The sequence below is a fragment of the Pipistrellus kuhlii genome, unplaced genomic scaffold (assembly GCF_014108245.1).
Source record: "Pipistrellus kuhlii isolate mPipKuh1 unplaced genomic scaffold, mPipKuh1.p scaffold_m20_p_6, whole genome shotgun sequence".
Taxonomy (NCBI): Eukaryota; Metazoa; Chordata; class Mammalia; order Chiroptera; family Vespertilionidae; genus Pipistrellus; species Pipistrellus kuhlii.
In genome coordinates this window covers 1,773,224-1,791,695 of record NW_023425562.1, presented here as the reverse complement: position 1 = coordinate 1,791,695, position 18,472 = coordinate 1,773,224, and positions in this window count along the sequence as shown.

The following is an 18,472-nucleotide window of genomic DNA, read 5'->3' as shown; positions in this document are numbered from 1 at the left end:
TCAAGATTATAGCAAATGTTAGAGCTGCTTTATTATTATTTCATTTTTAAAAATAGATTTTTATTGACTTCAGAGAGGAAAGAAGAGGGAGAGAGAGAGAGAGAAACATGATGAGAAAGAATCATTGATGGGCTGCCTCCTGTACACCCCGCACTGGGGATTGAGCCCACAACCTGGACATGTACCCTCCTGTACACCCCGCACTGGGAATCGAACCATGACCTCCTGGTTCATGTTCACTCTCCACCGTTATCAGAGCTGGGTTATTAGAGCTGTTTTAATACGCCACTCTCATTCCAAGGCTCAAGCACAAATGCTCTCCACATTTTCTCTGAGGTAATTCACTTCTTATATGAATGTCATCACCTCTCAGAGCAAGACATTGTCTGCCACACGTAGCATGAGCGGTGGGGCAGATCTAGGTCTTCTGATTCTCTGATCTCCATTATAAATGTGAGTAAGCAAGTAAGTTGCTATAAAAGAAAGACCTTGTGGCTAAACAGGGGAAAAAGTGGAAAAACGAACTTAAAAAAAGATGCCTGCACTTTTATCCTTCCTCTGAATCTGTGAAAATAGCCAATAATCGCCTCCTAAGTCAGGTCTGCCTCTCCCTGCGTGGAGCTGGGCGTGGACAACACTCTTTGATCACAGGGTGCGTATCTGTGGCGCTGGAGTGGCTGGGAGGAAAACAGAGCAATCGCAGTGAAAGGCGAAGACCGGCTCTTCTCATGGTTTGGCACTGAGATCAGTGCTGACACAGTTCAATTGCAGTGTTTCTTCTGGATGTCAGAGAGGGGTTAAACATGGATCGTAATGACTCTTTAGCAGAGAAATTTGGAGCAATTAGAGGTCTGAAAATGTCTCTTTATGTAACTAAAAAAGCAATTGCCCTTAAATTATCTAGGCTGCAGAACCTGTTCCGTTTGCATGTTAGAAGCTGTTTTAAAATCCTATTGTTTCTCAATACAGACTTACTTGACTTCATTTCTAAACCCCAAATCTCAAGTGGGGACAAGTCATATTTAAGTTAGTCTGAACGACCAGCATTTACAATGTCAGTAAGTAGACAGGTATTGGGAGATGTGCTTTTACAAAGGTAGATTGTATGAAAACCTAGCCGAGTGCTTTGTAAGGAGCACAAAATTCCAGTCATGCCAAACAACTCAAAAGCACTGTCCCTAAAATATGAGCCTTTATCGTTTGTCTGATGCCTAGAGGAGTTAGGTAAACTCGTGGACTAAGCCAGCACAGTCCTTTCACTGTAGATGCTGTGAGCTGAGGCTGTCCTCTGGAATCTGTTACTCTCTGAGTTCCTGGCCAGGCCCCGGGAAGTGTGCAGCTACGCTGAGACCATAGGCACTGTCTTACCTTCTGTTTCCCCATCGTTAGGATTACTGAACTGACATATTTATTGCTTCATCTCAATCCATAGATGTGTATTAGGGAGAAAAGTTAAAATAAATTGCTGTTTTGAGATGCACAAATGGGCAAAAGAGACTTTGGTTCATGGATGTTGTGTGCAAATTGGCAAAGCTTTCAACCATGGAACGTATCTGGACATCGCAGGTGGAACAAGAAGAAGATTGCGCTATAGTCTCCTCCTCCCACCTCATCAGCCTGTGACTCGGGGCTCTGCTTCCTCCCCGCTGGCTCCCTGGGGACCGCGTTGTCTACCCATTTGTGTGGCATCTAAGTTAGTGTCACTGTGGAGAAGGCGAGGAGACAGAACACAGAATTCTTGTGAACTTATTGCTCTTTGGTGCTGTGTGTTATGTAAGACTAGAGGCCCCATCATGAAATTTGTGCAAAAGGAGGCTTTCCTCCCCCTGGCTGCCAGCACTGGCTTCCCTCTGTCACCTGGGACCCAGGCTACCCTCAGAGCCACAGCTTCGTTGGGAAGGTCATCCAGAAGGACGTTTGGTCTAATTAGCATATCACACTTTTATTATGATGATTCTCTATATTTTCTTTTTAACAGGTATAGGAGTTTTCTCTTGCTCTTAAGAATTTTGAAATTCTATAAATCACTGTATTCCCATGACAGGAAGTAATAAGCAAGATGTTAATGTTTCTGACATGTTGATAATCTCATTTTAAGTCCCATACCAATACTTACAGGAAGGTATTATTCTTATTTACAGCTAGTGGCCCAGTGCATGAATTTGTGCACTTTGAAAGGAAATTAATTAGAATAAATATTTTATCGATAATATCTCAGAAAGCTAACCCACGGCTGATTCCGTGAGAAATCGGGCTCCCTTCTCCCTCCTCCCTCCTCTCTGGGTCTGGGGTGCAGGTGAACCACATTCGGGGCTGACAGTGCCCGAGCAGCAAGCTAACCCAGGGCCAGCAACCTAACCTGCCAGTCAGAGTGTCTTCCCCTGGTGGTCAGTATGCATCATAGCTACTGGTCGAACGGTCACTTAGGTTTTCACATATATAGAGAGGATAAAAATGAGCTTCAGAAAATGTAAGTCACTTGCTTATTTTTGCACATTTGATATTTTTTACAGTTAGCTAGCCTACTTTAAAAGATAAAATAGAGCCACCATTCATATATTATGTAGATTCCTAAAGCTTTGATGTTTATAAAATATTTTCAAAGGGCAATAGCTTATTAATTTCAATGGAGTTCTTTTGTTCTATGAATTTTATTTTTGTTCTATGGATATTATTTTAGAGAGGTCATGTATTTCCTGTCTCATTTTATTCATAACAAACACATGTATTTCCTATATTTCAAGACTTTATATTTTGATTTCTTGAGATGCTGCTGAGACTGAGTTTGTAAACATCAAGATGATTGTAATTCTTCCTAAGGGCTTGGGCCACTTGGCGTATACTGTAATGATCTTGTGAATTTTAGAGCTAAGGTGCAGCAACTACACATTATGGAACTGAATGAAATAATTTTAAAAATTATTTTTCAGAATGATAGTTTTCAAAAGTGTAGCCCTTCTTTTTTTTTCATTGAGAAAATACCTATAAAAATATTTTCTCATGAACTCTTATCATGCTATCTCTGAGGTTGCGAAGTCAATGGCAATATAAACATTAAGGTCTAGGGCTTAATCTTTTACTTAAGGTTTTAAAGGTACTTTCCAACAGAACTAAAACTTCCTTTTGATTAGTTTTAGTTCATGTGCCTGTATTTATGTACAAAAGTTCCCCTTGCTAGACAAACAGAACTTTGAGTATTTTACTGTTATTTAGTTGCTAAGGGCATAGGAGCAAATCTTTTAGATTTATGTGGATTATTGTAATCCAACTAGTGGCCCGGTGCATGATATTCATACACATTAAAAGGGAATTAACTAGAGGAAATGTTTTAATATTGCTATTTGTCCTTTGTCTATATTAGAAGTGTCAGAGATGAAAGAAAATTAGTAAAATGTACATAAAATTTTCCTCCTGTCAGAGTCTGGGGCACGTCGCGGGACCTAGAGTCAAGTCCCCGCCCACCAGCGCACACCTTAAAATCTCATGAGACCCAAACCCAGCAGACCCCACCCCCATCAAGCCCCACAAGGCAAGGGGTGCAGCCTCAGGTCCCCATATCCTGGCGTGACAGCATGAAGGGCCTGATGACCATTTGCATATTAGCTCTTTGTCATATAGGATGATTTGATGTAGGCATCTCATAAAGAAAATCTGGCATTTCAATTCATAAGTACTAGGGAGACAAAGCTACTATGTTTCAGGTATCATGCAAGGTGCTGAATCTGTAAAAATGGGTCAGACATACTCTGGTCTCAAATATCTCACAGGGTAGTGAAAAGCCAGACCTATTGACATCATGAATGCAAGGTTAGCAGAAACGGAACTTAAGAGGTACCCCGACACCTGGTTCGGAGGCATATAGCTCTGGCCTTTCCAGAGCTGGTCTCCACGGGTTCATCTATTCCCTCCTTTCAAGCTTCAGACACTTCAAAGGGATGTGGAGATGTTTGGGGGGGGCCACGTGAGAATGCTTCTAGGGCATTTGGTGGCTCAGCTCCCTACAGACAGGCTGCCTCTTTATCTCAGAAATCTTTCCTATCCAGCCAAGCACAAAACTTCACATGAGGAGGAAAAAAAGGACAACAGCCCCGCTGATGGAAGCAGCAGGTGGCATCCTGCAGTTAACTCCTCCTCAGACCTTCCTGCTGCCGGGCGCTGCTTGCCTGCCCCGGGGGAGCCCATGAGCAGAGGTGACATTGGATCTCCCCAAGATCCTCATTCCTGCGTCTGGCCCCAATTGCTGTGAGAGGCCACGGTCTGGGCCCGTGGACAAGGAGAGAGGAAGGGTTGATGGACGGGCTTGATTCCATGCCCTGATGCTAGGAGATGTGCTATCGCTATCGCTCTGATGGATTTAAGATCCATAAAAGATCTCAGGGCGAGGTGCCGGGAATGCCGGCTGACATATGTGGCCCGGCGCCCAGAAAACACTGATCCAGGCTCGCAGGGCGGCATGCAGAATGGATGGAAGAGACGAGTGAAGCAGCAGGTAGGAAATGCTTTCTCTACTGACGGGCTTCTGCTGCCCACCATCCTCAGGTCTCTCTACCTCGCCAGCGCGCTGGACAGATATAGCATTCAGCTAAGACAGAACAGCTGCCGGGGAGGATATGACACCCACGCTCCCACAGGATGGCACCACAGATGCAGTTCCTATCCCCACGGGAAGCTGAACTGGAGAGAAAAGAGTGTGCTCGCCACCCCCATGCTTCTCTGCAGGACACGGGCCCGTGCGGAAACCTAGCGATGTGTCAGCTCCCATCCTGGCTGCCCACGCTGCCTGGGAGGCTGGGCAGGCACACGTGCAGCTGGGACTCTGAGCTCTGAGGCCTGTGAGCTGAGGATGCAAATGAGAGCGCGTCCTCCTCAGCAGCTGTCTCCGCGCCACCTGTGCAGCGGGTTCAGGTGACACGGCCTTTTGATAGACCAGAGACACGCCTCAGCCTTCTCCTCTCCCCTTATCTCAGGCCTGCTCCAGCCCGCAGTCTCCCTTTGACAGCAAGGCTCTGAGATGAAAGAGAATAATTCAGCTCTCTTTCTCTCCCTCCTGCTCAGCATTCCTTGCTATTCTGAGAAACTATAGCCGGTTCTTCATGTGGATTGAACATAATCTTCCTGTAAAGCTCCTGGAGTTGTGAGTGCAGCTTTATTGTTGGTGCTTTCTCTCTACAGGAGTTTTATATCAAGAACTTCTATTGTATCTCCCACATTTATGATTCCATGGGAACCGAGGTTACTCTGTCAGGGAGAATGGCCTAGAAATGGTTTGCATTAGACATGATCCAAAAATCAATGTGGGGACATGGGTGTATTTCCCGGGAACATCTCTTTATTGTGTAAGTCCTTTGAGGGCAAAGACCCTGCTTATCAATCTTTATCTCCCTCACTCCTCTGGCCCTGAATCTAGCCTCAGACTTTAAAGAGGAAACATTCTTGATAAATAATTGCTGGTAATACATATGTGCGTTTGAAGCAGTATTTTTGTACTTTGAAGAATGAGTTACCTCAGGAAATTAAATGTAATACATAATTCTTAAAAATCTTTTGAACCAAACTTTTCAAATTAGTTTCATCAGCATCTTTTAAGAAATATTTGTAAGGAGCTATTTGCTAATGAATTCAGGCTCAAATTTCCTCTAATCTGTTTGTGGGAGAAAAGGGCGAGGATCTTCTGCATTTGGTAAAATGAAAACTCACTCAGTCTGGACTTGCCGTTGGTTCTTCGTACACCCTAGACTAAAATCACTAAAGAAAAGACTGCCTGGCAAAGAGAAAAAGTGTACTATGGAGAAGTTTGCCAGTGGATTCCCTTTCCCCTTCTTCCCAAAACCATTATTTCTGGGACAATAGAATTATAATACTTCTCTCTCCTGCTCTCTACATAGTTTTTATTCCTTTGTAGCTCAGAATAACATTACTGAGAATTCTGTGTATGTGTGTGAGTTGAGTTTTTCTTTACTCAAAACACACTCCTGTTGCCCAGCTTGTATGGCTTAGTGGTTGAGTGTTGACCTATGAACCAGGAGGTCACGGTTCAATTCCTCATCAGGGCACATGCTCAAGCTATGGGCTCAATCCCAGTGTGGGGGGTTCAGGGGGCAGCCAATCAGTGATTCTCTCTCATCAATGATGTTTCTATCTCTCTCTCTCCCTCTCCCTTTCTCTCTGAAATCAATAAAAATATATATTAAAAAACAAAAAACCCCACAAAATCCCAAAACAACCAAAACACAAGCTCCTGTGATGGCACACAGCAATGCTCTCCCACCCTGGCATTTGTGTTTCCCTTTCTCAGCCTCCGTTTTCTCTCACGGTCATCCAGCTTTCCCGCTGGAAGAAGATTCAGGAGCCTTGGGTGAAACCAGTGCCTGGACCTCTCACTTGGAGAAGGTGAAGGAACAACTGAAGCAGAATTCTTCCCCTGGTCCTCATAGGGGATCTCGGATGTGCTGGCCGAGAACACACACTCACACACACACACACACACACACACACTCACACACACACACACACACACACACACAGAGTCACACACACACACTCACTCACACACACTCACACACACACTCACACACACAGTCACACACACACACACTCACACACACACACTCACACACACAGAGTCACACACACTCACACACACACACACTCACACTCACACACATACACTCACACACACACACACTCACACACACAGAGTCACACACACTCACACACACACACACTCACACACACACACACAGAGTCACACACTCACTCACACACACACAGTCACACACACACACTCACACACACACACTCACACACACACACTCACACTCACACACACACACACAGAGTCACACACACACACACACTCACACACACACACACAGAGTCACACACACACACAGTCACACACACACACACTCACACACACACTCACACACTCACACACACACACACACTCACACTCACACACTCACACACACACACACACAGAGTCACACACACACACACACACACACACTCCCTGCTAATATGGCTTGCCCCATCAGCTGGGCTATAGAAGCTGCAGTGCCTGAGCCTGAGGCGTGGCACAGAGAGACACACGGCCCTCGGAAACAGTGTTATTAATGCTTATGTGACTGGCACAGTGAGTGCAGGTGCGGTTCTCCCGCAGGTGGTGTGGAAGGAGCCTTCCCGAGACCCTTGTAACTATGCTGTGGTTCTTTCCTCTGTCAAACTTCCGGGGTGAAGGAAGCTAGGCCCCTGGGCTGAAACGTGTGCCCAATGCGTCCACACCATCATGCGTTCTCTCCCTCCCCATCGGGTGTGAAACTAGGGAACTGGAAGCTCAAACTATGAGAGTTGGAGGGGGTTCTCGTTTTAACGTTTGACAGACAGGGTAGCACTGTGTGTAGGAATGGCAATGGGTAATCTAACCTAAGGGGAATTACCATCACAGGGTGAGACTTGTGTTAATGAGTTTACATCTCTACAGGAAAAACACCTACATGCATGCCTACATACATGAAAGATAACCAGTACACATAAAAAGCGCTGCCGCTAGCGCTGGGGCCTGCTTGCTGATAAATACCTACTTTGTTTTCAATGTGCTACATCTAAAGAGGATCCTTCGTGCTCCATGACGGATTAAAGAAAGAGAATGGGGCCTTGGCTTCTGAGAGCTCCTCATGCTCCAGGTCACATACAAGTGCAGCAAAGCGATCGCTCCGGTGTGGACTCCACATGATGCCAGTTTGGGAGGAGAGGATGTGAGAGGCTCATGGCCCTCTGCGTGCCCATCTGAGGACTGTTCTCGCAGGGGGTCAGTCAGAAGCCCAGCTGTGGCAGCAGCGTGGTCACCTGTGTGGTGACAGCCATTAGACGGCAGCGCAGTGACATGTTCTTAGCAGGAAACGGAGGGATCATGATAGAAACATATCCAAGAGTCTCCAGGGCGTGGTCTTAGTCAACAGGCAGGTTTCCCACTTCCCATTAAAACAGACGATGAGAAAAAAAAAAAATGACAGCCTGATGGTGGAAGCCCACGGGAACAAATGAAGCTGTGTCTGTAAAATGCCACACCTGGGAGGCTGGTCAGCGTTGGTATAGTCATGTCCACATGTTAAAAACAGTCCCCCTAGAGCACATGTGTCAAACACAAGGCCCGCAGGCCAAATCCGTCCCGCCAGGCCTTGCAATGTGGCCCGCACCGCGCTGTCATCACTGCACTCCGCTGCGTTTCCATCACAATGACAGTTTATGACTGTTCAGTAAACCATTCGACCCGCGATTTAGGCTGGATTTTAGATTTTGGCCCCTTCTCTGATTGAGTTTGACACCCCTACTCTAGAGCCTTGTCCTGTTTTAACTGACATCAAGTGACGTTTTTCAGTGGTCAGCACTCATTAGTCAACAGAGCCAAATACCAACAGTAGAACGATTGAAATTTCGTTTGAGAGCCAACTTTTTTAAACTTAAACTTCTTCTAATGCCACTTCTTCAACATAGACTTACCCAGGCCGTGGTATTTTGTGGAAGAGCCACACTCAAAGTGCCAAAGAGCATCAGTTTGCCGATCACGGACCTTTTTTATTTATTTATTTATTTTTCGTTATTATTTGCCCCTTTGAGATTTTTGCGCACCAGTGTCTGTAGTTTGGGAAATGGTAAGAGATTTACTTGGGGGATTTCCCTCCTAATAAAGTCCAGATCCCCGAGTCTGCCAGGACCCCGCACTGCGGAAAGAGAGCTCTTGTGGCAAAATGGGTTAGACACACACGGAACTAACGACCTACAATCGTGACAAATCACCTGCACGCTATCTCATTTGTTAGCTAAGGCATGTTGGCTGCGAGCTGCCAGGGAGATGAGATCGGGTAAATAATCCATAATTACATTAGTGTCCATGGAGATGGATTGGTGAAGGGAAGTTGTATCCTTTGGGATCAGAGAACTTTTTCCTTTGACTCTGCTGATGAATTAGCTATCACAGGACAAATGGAAACAAGGCAGTGAGGCTCACTGTCCACTCAAAAAGGCTTTCCCCTCCCTCCCACCTCGCTCAGCGGGTAACCGGGAGCCTGAGGAGGAGGAAGGAGCTCAGCAGCAGACAGCTGAGGGGATGGGGCTGGAGCCTGTGGCCTAGAAAGGGGAGTGACTTAGGGGCACTCTCTGGGCCGGAAACGGTGATGATATCACTGTCTCAGCCCTTAACCACGCCTGGCCAGCATCCTTCCCCATTCCCTGCTCTTGTCTCCCATCTCCCAAGGACCTGTTCTGTTCAGCCAAAGCTTCACAGAAGCAAGTCAGGGATTTGGGGCTGGAAAGGGAAACAAAATGTAAGTGTAGAAGGATCAGAAAGATCCCTTGCCTCCGAGGGTGGTGCAGCTACTAGCACTGAGGCAGCTGCCCCAGGCGGAGTGCCAGGAAGGGACTCTCCTTACTCAGTGGGGCTAGGGGTACAGGAGGGCAGATTGGATTGGATGCCAGAAGCTTGAATGCACCCCCACCGTTCAGGGGACACATAAAAGGTCAGAGAAATATTCCCCGCACGCTCTTGAGATGGAATGAAAGCTTGTGTCACTGAATTGAGTTTTCAATCAACCTAATTGTTAGTAAAAATTAATGTTCTTGTTTTTCCCTTCCCCTTTGACAGCATTTCTGACTCTTTCAAGCACGGACAGCTTTGTCTGGATTCTGCTTTCGGGAGCTTGGCAAACAGCTATGAAGCGGCCCGGAGGGTGGATGTGACGCCGGTCCTGCCTCTCTGCCGCCCTGGGAGCACTGCCTGGTCCATGCAGGCTGACTCCTGGGGGAGTGGGAGGGGGGGGGGAGCCTTGGAACCCAGGCAGCTGCTTTCCTGGGAGCACGGTTCTCAGGGGATGGCGATGCTGTGCTGCACCATGGTCAGGAGGACTTCAGAGGAGGACAGAGAAGGCACGGATGGGCAGCGTGGCCACAGATGGTGCCCCTGTGGGAGCCGTGCTGGGCCTCTCACTACTGCATCATTTGGGCACTGGTCCTTTACTCCCCTAGCCCGGCATGCTGAATCCCTCTCTTGGCCCAGCCAGTGTGCCTCAGTGGTTGAGCATCCACCTAGGAACCAGGAGATCACGGTTTAATTCCCAGGCAGGGCACAGGCCCAGGTTTTGGGCTTGATCCCCAGGAAGGGGCGTGCAGAAGGCAGCTGATCAATGATTCTCTCTCATCATTGATGTTTCTCTCTCTCTCTCTCTCTCTCTCTCTCTCTCCCTCCCTCCCCCCCTCTCTGAAAACAATAAACATATATATAAATTTTAAATTTTATTTTATTGTTTAAAGTATTACAGATGGTAGTACATATGTGCTGGGAACCAATTCCATCATGTAATAATTACAAGAGTTCCATCAAAAGGTTAATGGGACTTGGGGGGCTCAACCAGGGTGAGCCACACATGTAATTCACCTACACATGTAATTTGTAGAGTTGGAAACAGCTACAAAAAGCATCTCCCCCAAACCTGAATAGGATAATCGTCTGCTGCCAGTCAGCTCAGGGCATGTTATTGCCTCCTGTTGGCCAAACACCTGAACAGCTGTAGGCCATTCCCCAAACTGACAGCGCTTCTGTATTCTAACCTTTGAGACCGTACCCTTTGAAGTGTATTATCTCCACCTTGACAAATTGTGTTAATAAAAGCAGGTTCCTGCATCGAGGAAGGAGTCTTCAGTTCCTTTAGCTGAAGCTCCTGTGACCCCCATTGCCTTTCAAAATTATCTTTGGTCCTTGGGATCCTTGAATCTACGAGTAGCTTCTTTCTCCAGATTGCTGGACCCTTTATAAGACTGGGACAAGAATCCCGGCACATATGTTTTCTTTTTTTCCCCCATTGACCTCCCCCTGGCCTCCCCTACACCCCTGGCACATGCCCTCATCCCCCCGCCCCCTCGCCCCCCACTAGTATCTTGCGTCCATTGGTTAGGCTTATATGCATGCATTTAAGTCATTCAGTTGATCTCTTACCGCTCCCTGAAACTCTCCCCAATCTTCCCACTATAGTTTGACAGTCTGTTCGATGTTTCTTTGCCTCTGTATCTATTGTTGTTCATCGATTTATAATGCTCTTTATAGTCCACAAACGAGTGAGATCACTGACTGGCTTATTTCACTTAGCATAATGCTATTTTTAAAAATTCCTCTCTCATCATATATATATATATATATGTCCCTTCCTCTCTAAAACAATAAACATATATTTTTTAATGGGGTGCCATTACAAATGAACTACCAACTGAGTGGCTTAAACATAGAAACTTATTGTCAGTGTTAGCGTCCGTTTACAGGCTAGATGCTGGAGACCAAGGTCAGCAGGGCTGGTTCTGTCTGAGGGTCTGTTGGAATCTTTGCCGGTTGTTGGCCTGTGAGTGTCTGCTCTCTGCCTTGACCTTCACTTGGCATTCTCCCAGGATGTTCCTGGTATCTTCTTTCTGTCCCTGCCTGTCACCAAGGTTCCCCCTTTTAGAAGGACACCAGGCACATGGCATGAGCAGCCTGCCCTACTCCAGTCTGACCTCATCCCAACTTAACCAGTCACAAGATTCTACCCAGAGAAGGTCACCTTCTCACGTACTCAGGGTTAGGACTTCAGCATCTGACTATAGGGTGGAACAAAATTCAACTCACAACGGGGAGAAACTTAAGTAATACTGTGCATTTAATTTAAATATGGCCCCACTATTGGCTCTTTATTTGTTCTTAGTTAACCATAATAGTATTTAGAGAGGAATAATGGAAATACTATGATAATGGTTTATGTATTTCTTAAATTTTTAATTGAAAATGGTCTATTTTTCCTAAATTGTGTAGCTGTAGCTGCTTTTTGGAATAAATGCAATGAACTGACACTCTTTTGTTCCCATCCCTTCAGCAGAAGAGCCCTTCAGCCAGCCCAGCCTCTCAGGATGCTCCCATTGCAACGCCAACAGCCCTCAGTGCCGCCCGATTCCCGCCGCTCAATCCCCCAAGCATCCTCTTGTCCTGCCTCCATGGCTACAAAGCCCGTTGACCGAGGGCCTTTGCAGAGGAGTCTACTTAATAAGCATGGTCAGCTTTCCTCTTTGTATTTCATCTGGTAAACAGTTTCTCACTTAGGTTTTGTTCTGACTCTGAATCCTCTGTGTAGCCCTTACGAAACCGCTTCAGCTCTCCCGGGATGCCCGAGTGAGCTGTCTGAGAGCCAGAGAGAGGTCTGTGGGCAGGTTTGACTTCAGAGCACAGAGGAGGACATGCTGTTGTGGATGTTGTTTTCCTGCACACCTGTCCTCGCCAGGATCTTACATTTTTCTTCCCGGGGCGATGTCCCGCCCGTATCTCTCATCTTTAAAACATGTTTATTGAATTCTCTCTGTGAGCTTGATGCTGGGGCTAGGAGCTGCAGGTGAGGCTCCTGGTGACAATGAGATTATAGTCTGAAAGGGTGGATTTCAAATCTGCTCAGGGTTTGAGCTGAAGTCCCTTTATACCCTAAAAATTTAATGAGAACCCCAAAATCATTCCCCTTACTTAATAAATGAGGAAGCTTCCGGCCCTGAGAGCGGAAGTGATCACTCAGGACTAGATGCCTGGGCAGCAGCTGTGCGTAGTAGCGAGGGCAGTTTTGTGGGACTCGAAGTGTCCGGGTCTACGATGGTGTCACTAGATAACCTAGGGCCTTTTCTCAGGACCATAGGAGTCACCGAGTGAGGGCTTCGTGTTGTTGGTGTTCCACACTCCTCCTCCACAGCGGAAAGCAACAACCAGGTGAGGGAGGGGAGGTAGCGGGAGACGGAGAGAGGGACACTTGCTGTGTCCACCAAGGGGCTTCTTCAAGCAGGAGTCTTCAGATCCAGCGGTCGCCAACCGGTGGTCCGTGAGGTTCAAAAGGTTGGCGACCACTGGTTTAAGGAAACCAGCAGAATCTGATGTGGCCATTTAGTGTCACTCTTCTCCCCTGAGGAGAGGGTCATTTCACTCCCATCTTCTCCCTCTGTGTCAGCCACTGCCTCCCACTGCCTGTTCCTGTGCTCCCTCCCTGATCATCTTCTTCATTTACCACCCTGGCCTTGGCAGGGTCCTGGCATCAAGCTGCTCACATCCATGATGATTAGCTGCTCTGGAAGATGAAGAAACTGGGCCCATGGGAACTTGCTAAATCTGGTAAGATGTGTCACCTTCCTTGGACCTCCCCACTGCTCACAGGGCCGCAGTCCTGACCTGGCAGCGGCCTTTTTGTCATCACGCAGGAAAGATGCCCAGAAAGATGCCCAGCTTTCTGCTCACGCTCCTGGGATGCTTCCCTGGCCTCCTGTCCACACTCCGTGGTGACACACTTGTCATGGTTTCACTTCTTCTCCCTGTTCTGGTTTCACTCTCAGGTGTAATTGCAGCTCAGCCTGCCATCTGTGCCTGTCACCTACTTTACCGACTCTGCGTTCATTTCTTCCCATCAAAGAGAGAATTATCATGGCTATCCCCAAACTCCTACTTTGGAATAATCTCTTTTGTCTTCACAAATGATATTCAGAAAAAAGATGCGGGAAAGTTCTATGGGACAGTCGCACATCCCTAAACCTTTAAGTCTGTGTAAGTTAGGTCCTTCTACTACTGCAGGATATTGAGAAGCATTTTAAAGTTAATTTATCTTTTCATACTCCATGGTCACCATTGGTCTCAGCATTCTTGTCTGAAGCCAGTTGCCTAATAAACATTATATGGGCTATGTTTTTATAGCAGGGGTCTTCATGTTTTTTATGTGTGTTGGAAGATGCTAGGAAATTCCAGGAAAAGGAAAATGTAAGATTTATTACATTGGCTTAATATTTATACAATCATACCTAGGTAAAAGTATGCGCTGAATAAAGAAAAAGCAGTGCTAACCCCTCGCACCGTCTGCGTCCTGCCTCCCCCACCCACTCTCGTGAAGGAGAGGAAGGAGCAGGCAGCGAGCAGAGCTATCAAGCATTGCCACCTGCACGCAGGCTCATCCTTATTCAGAACACAGTATCAACAGTTGTTTTTGCACCATGACAGGTTTCCAGTGGCTGCTGAGAGCAGGGAAATGGCTGTCTAACCAGGACGGTTACTCACTGCAGCACCCGGGCAAGAGTCTGCAGGGAACTCCCGCCCCTCGCTGGGCAAACGCCTCTGGACATCCTCAGGAAAGAGCTCAGACAAGGCAGGGCTTGGGAGTCGGGATGGCCGAGGGATGGCCCTCAGGCGATCTCTGAGTAAAACCACTGTGCCTGTGAGATGGCTCTATCTAGGAGGAGCCAGGATTTCCTTGGGACATCATCCTGTAAGCCCTCTTCTTCTCGGCGAGCTGCTGCTTTTCTAAGCAGAACCCACCTTCACTCTCAGGGCCCATGAGCAAGAGGCAGTTCTCCAGGCCGATGCCCCCTCCCAGGAGGAACCTGAGGCCTGGCTTTCTGAGAGGACCCCATCCATGCCAGCAGCACGGCAACCACACAAGAACATTTGATCCTAATCCATTGCTTCCTAAATTAGGCAGTTTTTCTCCCCAGTAGCACTTGTTTTCTTGTTATGAATGAAGCCGTGACATGTCTGTGGCCATTGGTTGTTTAATAGTTCAACATGCCAGTGCAATTTCTATTTATTGAATTTCTTCATGTGCTTTCTGCAGAGTAAGTTAAAATATCTCCAAAATTCAGAAAGGTAGATAAGATACATTTTTAAAAGCTGATGCATGCAGGCTCAGCCATGGAAGCAGCAAAATGGGTATTGACAACCACCTTACAGCTCTCACTGTCTGGTGGGCACTGGGCACAGCTGGCCACCAGCCTCACAGCCTGTCATCCTGGCTGTCCTACTCTTCATCGTAGACGGAAACGAAGACACGTGCTTGAAATGACCACGCCAAAACAAGATGGGCAAAACTGAACGTTTTTCACACTTAGGTTCCAACATATTTTTATGTCTGAATTGATATCAGCAAAAGAGGTTTTCCTATTGAACGAGGTGGGAGTTGTTCCTATAAGGTTTAAACTTTCTAATACCCCATATTATCCAGGTGGAATGTTCGAGAAGACACTCACTCCCATTATTATTTTGCAAGGGTTTGTTCCTTACAGATCTCATTCTGAGGTTCAAGGCAGGTGTTTGCAAATTGCTACCCATAATGCACTACTAACCCCCCGGGTTTTTTCTTCCACTCTTCCTCCCATACGATAGAGGATTATGTTGATGTCATGAAAATTTAAAAATGAAAATCCTTGCCTGCCAAGTAACAATGCTCAAGGAAAACCCAGGAACCATGAGACCTCCTAATTGGTCACTCAGATGAGCAGTCCAAGTCCAGCAGAAGGAAGTTGAAAAGGAAAAATATACGGAAGTTCCTAAAAGGCATCTGATTATACATAATCCTCTTAAGATAAAAAAAGGAAGTTGCTGCTTTTCTTTTCTTCTGTTGGCGCTTAATGAAGTATTCAGGCTTGTAACAGAATGAGACTTTTTGTACAGACCCCAGGAAGACCAGGAGACATGCACCCCAAGAGGGAAAGAGTTTCCCTTATAACTGAGGCGCCCTCATAGAGGCTGAATCACCCTAGAGATACTGTGCAGAGGCCGAATAAATGATCTCTGAGTGCCCCAGAGCTCTGAAATGTGTGGAAGAATGTACAACTTTATTAATGCTTTCTTACCTTTAAGAAAGGAATTGAAAGGTATTTTGGTTAAGGTGACCAAATTTTAACATTGGTAAAGCAGGACACCATTGACATTGACGGGGTGGGGCGTGGGGGGGGGGGGTTGATTAAAAATTTGGTCTATATGGAGCAACAAAAATTTTCATAGAACACAAAAATAATATTGTAATATATATATTTTTTAATTTCAACGTAAGTACAATTTACAAATATAATAAATAAAAAATTATGTATAGCATTATTTTATTCTTTGGCATATTTCTCATTTGAGTGATTTTTTTTTTTAGTAGATTGCTGTCATTGTTTAAAAGGTCATGAAATTTTTCACAAGAATTTGTTAAATTATATTTCACACATAAAATGGCTTTCAAAGTCTCAACACTTAATTGTGATTTTTCTAATGTCCATACGTTATTTACCATAGGGAAAAACACGTTCAGTCGCAGCATTAGTTCCTGGTAAGGACAGTGCATATTCCACAATTCTAACAATTGATCAACAATGAGAACTTTGATAAGCAGTTCTTGATAATCAGTTCTCAACAATTATTTGTCATTATTAAAGTTTAACATAAAATTAACAAAAATAATATAAAACTCATAGCCTGGCTAAATAGCCACATGGCCGCTGACAACCGTATATTCCCTTCCCATTCTCCCGCCATTCTCTAGCTTGTCATGCATTCTTTCCAAAAATCGGTACTTTTTTAAAGGGCAGCGGGATACAAGACAAATTGTTTAAAATCAGACTGTCCCGCCAAAAGTGGGTCGTCTGGTCACCTTAATTTTGGTGCATCTATTGTACCAAGTGGCACTCGCCTTTCCGACAACATGAAGTGCGTAGTTATCCGTCAGTAGTGCTGGTGACTTTAGTCTTAACACCTTAGCTGTACATATTGAGCAGGTCTTCACCTGCACTTTGTGGTGTGATTCTCCCACAAGCCAGTGCGTGGGGGAGGGCAGAGGTCAGATGCCCATTTTGTAGATGGGAGACACACCACGGAGGCTGCGCCGCTGCCCCTCGGGCACTCAGCTGGTTCGGGGAAGGGTTACTTAGGGCGATGCAAGGTGCACTGGGTGACCGTAAGCATAACCCATGAGGTTGTCAGCCTCTGGAACAGCTCCAGAAGGAAGCAGCTGGCTGTGCCAGTGCTGAGAGTGTTTCTCACCTGGGAATGGAAAGCGTGAATCACGCCAGGTGTTCTACAAAGGGCTATTGAAAATAAACAACGCCTGGAAGGTAAGCAATAATTTAGATGCAGTTTTTAAAAAAATGATGATTATGATATGTGTGGAGATGTAAGATACAATTGGGTACCATAAAAATAGCCATTGGCTGTTTATAACAGTTCAACATGCCAGTGCAATTTCACTCACAATTTCTATTTACTGAATTTCTTCATTTGCTTTCTGCTGAGTAAATTAAAACATCTCCAAAATACAGAAAGATAGATAGGATAAAATTTTAAAAGTCATAGTTCAACAACAATTCATTAATAATTTGGTGAATTTTTTCTAGATACAGATCTTTGTTATTTTATTTTCATTCTCATTGGAAGATACATTTTTATTGTTTTTTGTTTGTTTGTCTGTTTGTTTTGAGAGAGAGAGAGAGAGAGAGAGAGAGAGAGAGAGAGAGATACATTAATTGGTTGCCTCTGGTACTTAGCCTGACTGGGGATTGAACCTGAAACCTAGTATGTGCCCTGGCCGGGAATGGAACCGGAAACGTCTTTGGTGTATGCAATGACACTCCAACCAATCAAACCACCTGGCCAGGACTCTATATACAGTTTTTAAAATAGTTTAGTTATTATTTAATATCTTTATAATGTATTTTAATGTGATATTATATAGTTTTACAAAACAATTTTAATAACCATATGTAATTTCACCGAAGTGATTTAACATTTTCTGGTTGAGAGGCATTTAGGTTGAAAAAGAATCATCTAAAAACATTTACTGGGCACCTTCTATGTGCCAGACCCACTTAAATTAACTAAAATAAGTAACTATTTTTGTCTCCTCTCTCTCTGTCTTTTAATGAAGGAGCAGGCTTAGGCTCAGCAAATCCAGCATTTGAAGCATCTCATTATAAAAATCTGTTTTTCTAAACGATCTACTGTAATAACACAACACAACTTTTAAATGAAGCATTTGTCTAAGACTAGTTGAACACATTCTAGTGTTTTGTGGAAATTGATTTAGATTTGTTTTTTTTCTGTGACAGCTTTCCATAAATTTTCATTTAAGGTTAGATCCAAAAGTTAAGATTCCTAGCAAATAGGGGCTAACAATGCCATAGCATAGGGTCTGGACTCACACAGTTGATTGACATTTAGAATCCAATAGAGTTGGGTTCCAAGTGGAATCCTATAGAAACCTAAATACATAGTATCCTCACAGACTTCCTTTCCTCTTGAACTAGAGGGTAGCATCAGGTGCTTCCACTGTGTTTTTATTTATGATGTAGCAATGCTTTTTGGTATAAAAGAGCATTATAAATAAATGAGTGACAACTGTTCTAACCTGGAAAATGAACCAAAGACTGTATTCTCCGAAGACTAATAAATGTCCCTTTAAAAAAACAACACAGAAAATTTAGTTAATTTAAATGATCACATCTGTGATTCAAAATACATCTGGCCTCACAGAAAGCGGGGCCTGCAGCCGCCGGAGGAGGCTGAATGCATTGCAGCAGGAAGATAATTGGTCTCAGAAGCGAAGGCTCCCGAACACACTGCCATCCACCATCACTCCCAGGAGCATCTCCGGAGGAAGGTTGAACTTGACACGCCATTCTTCTC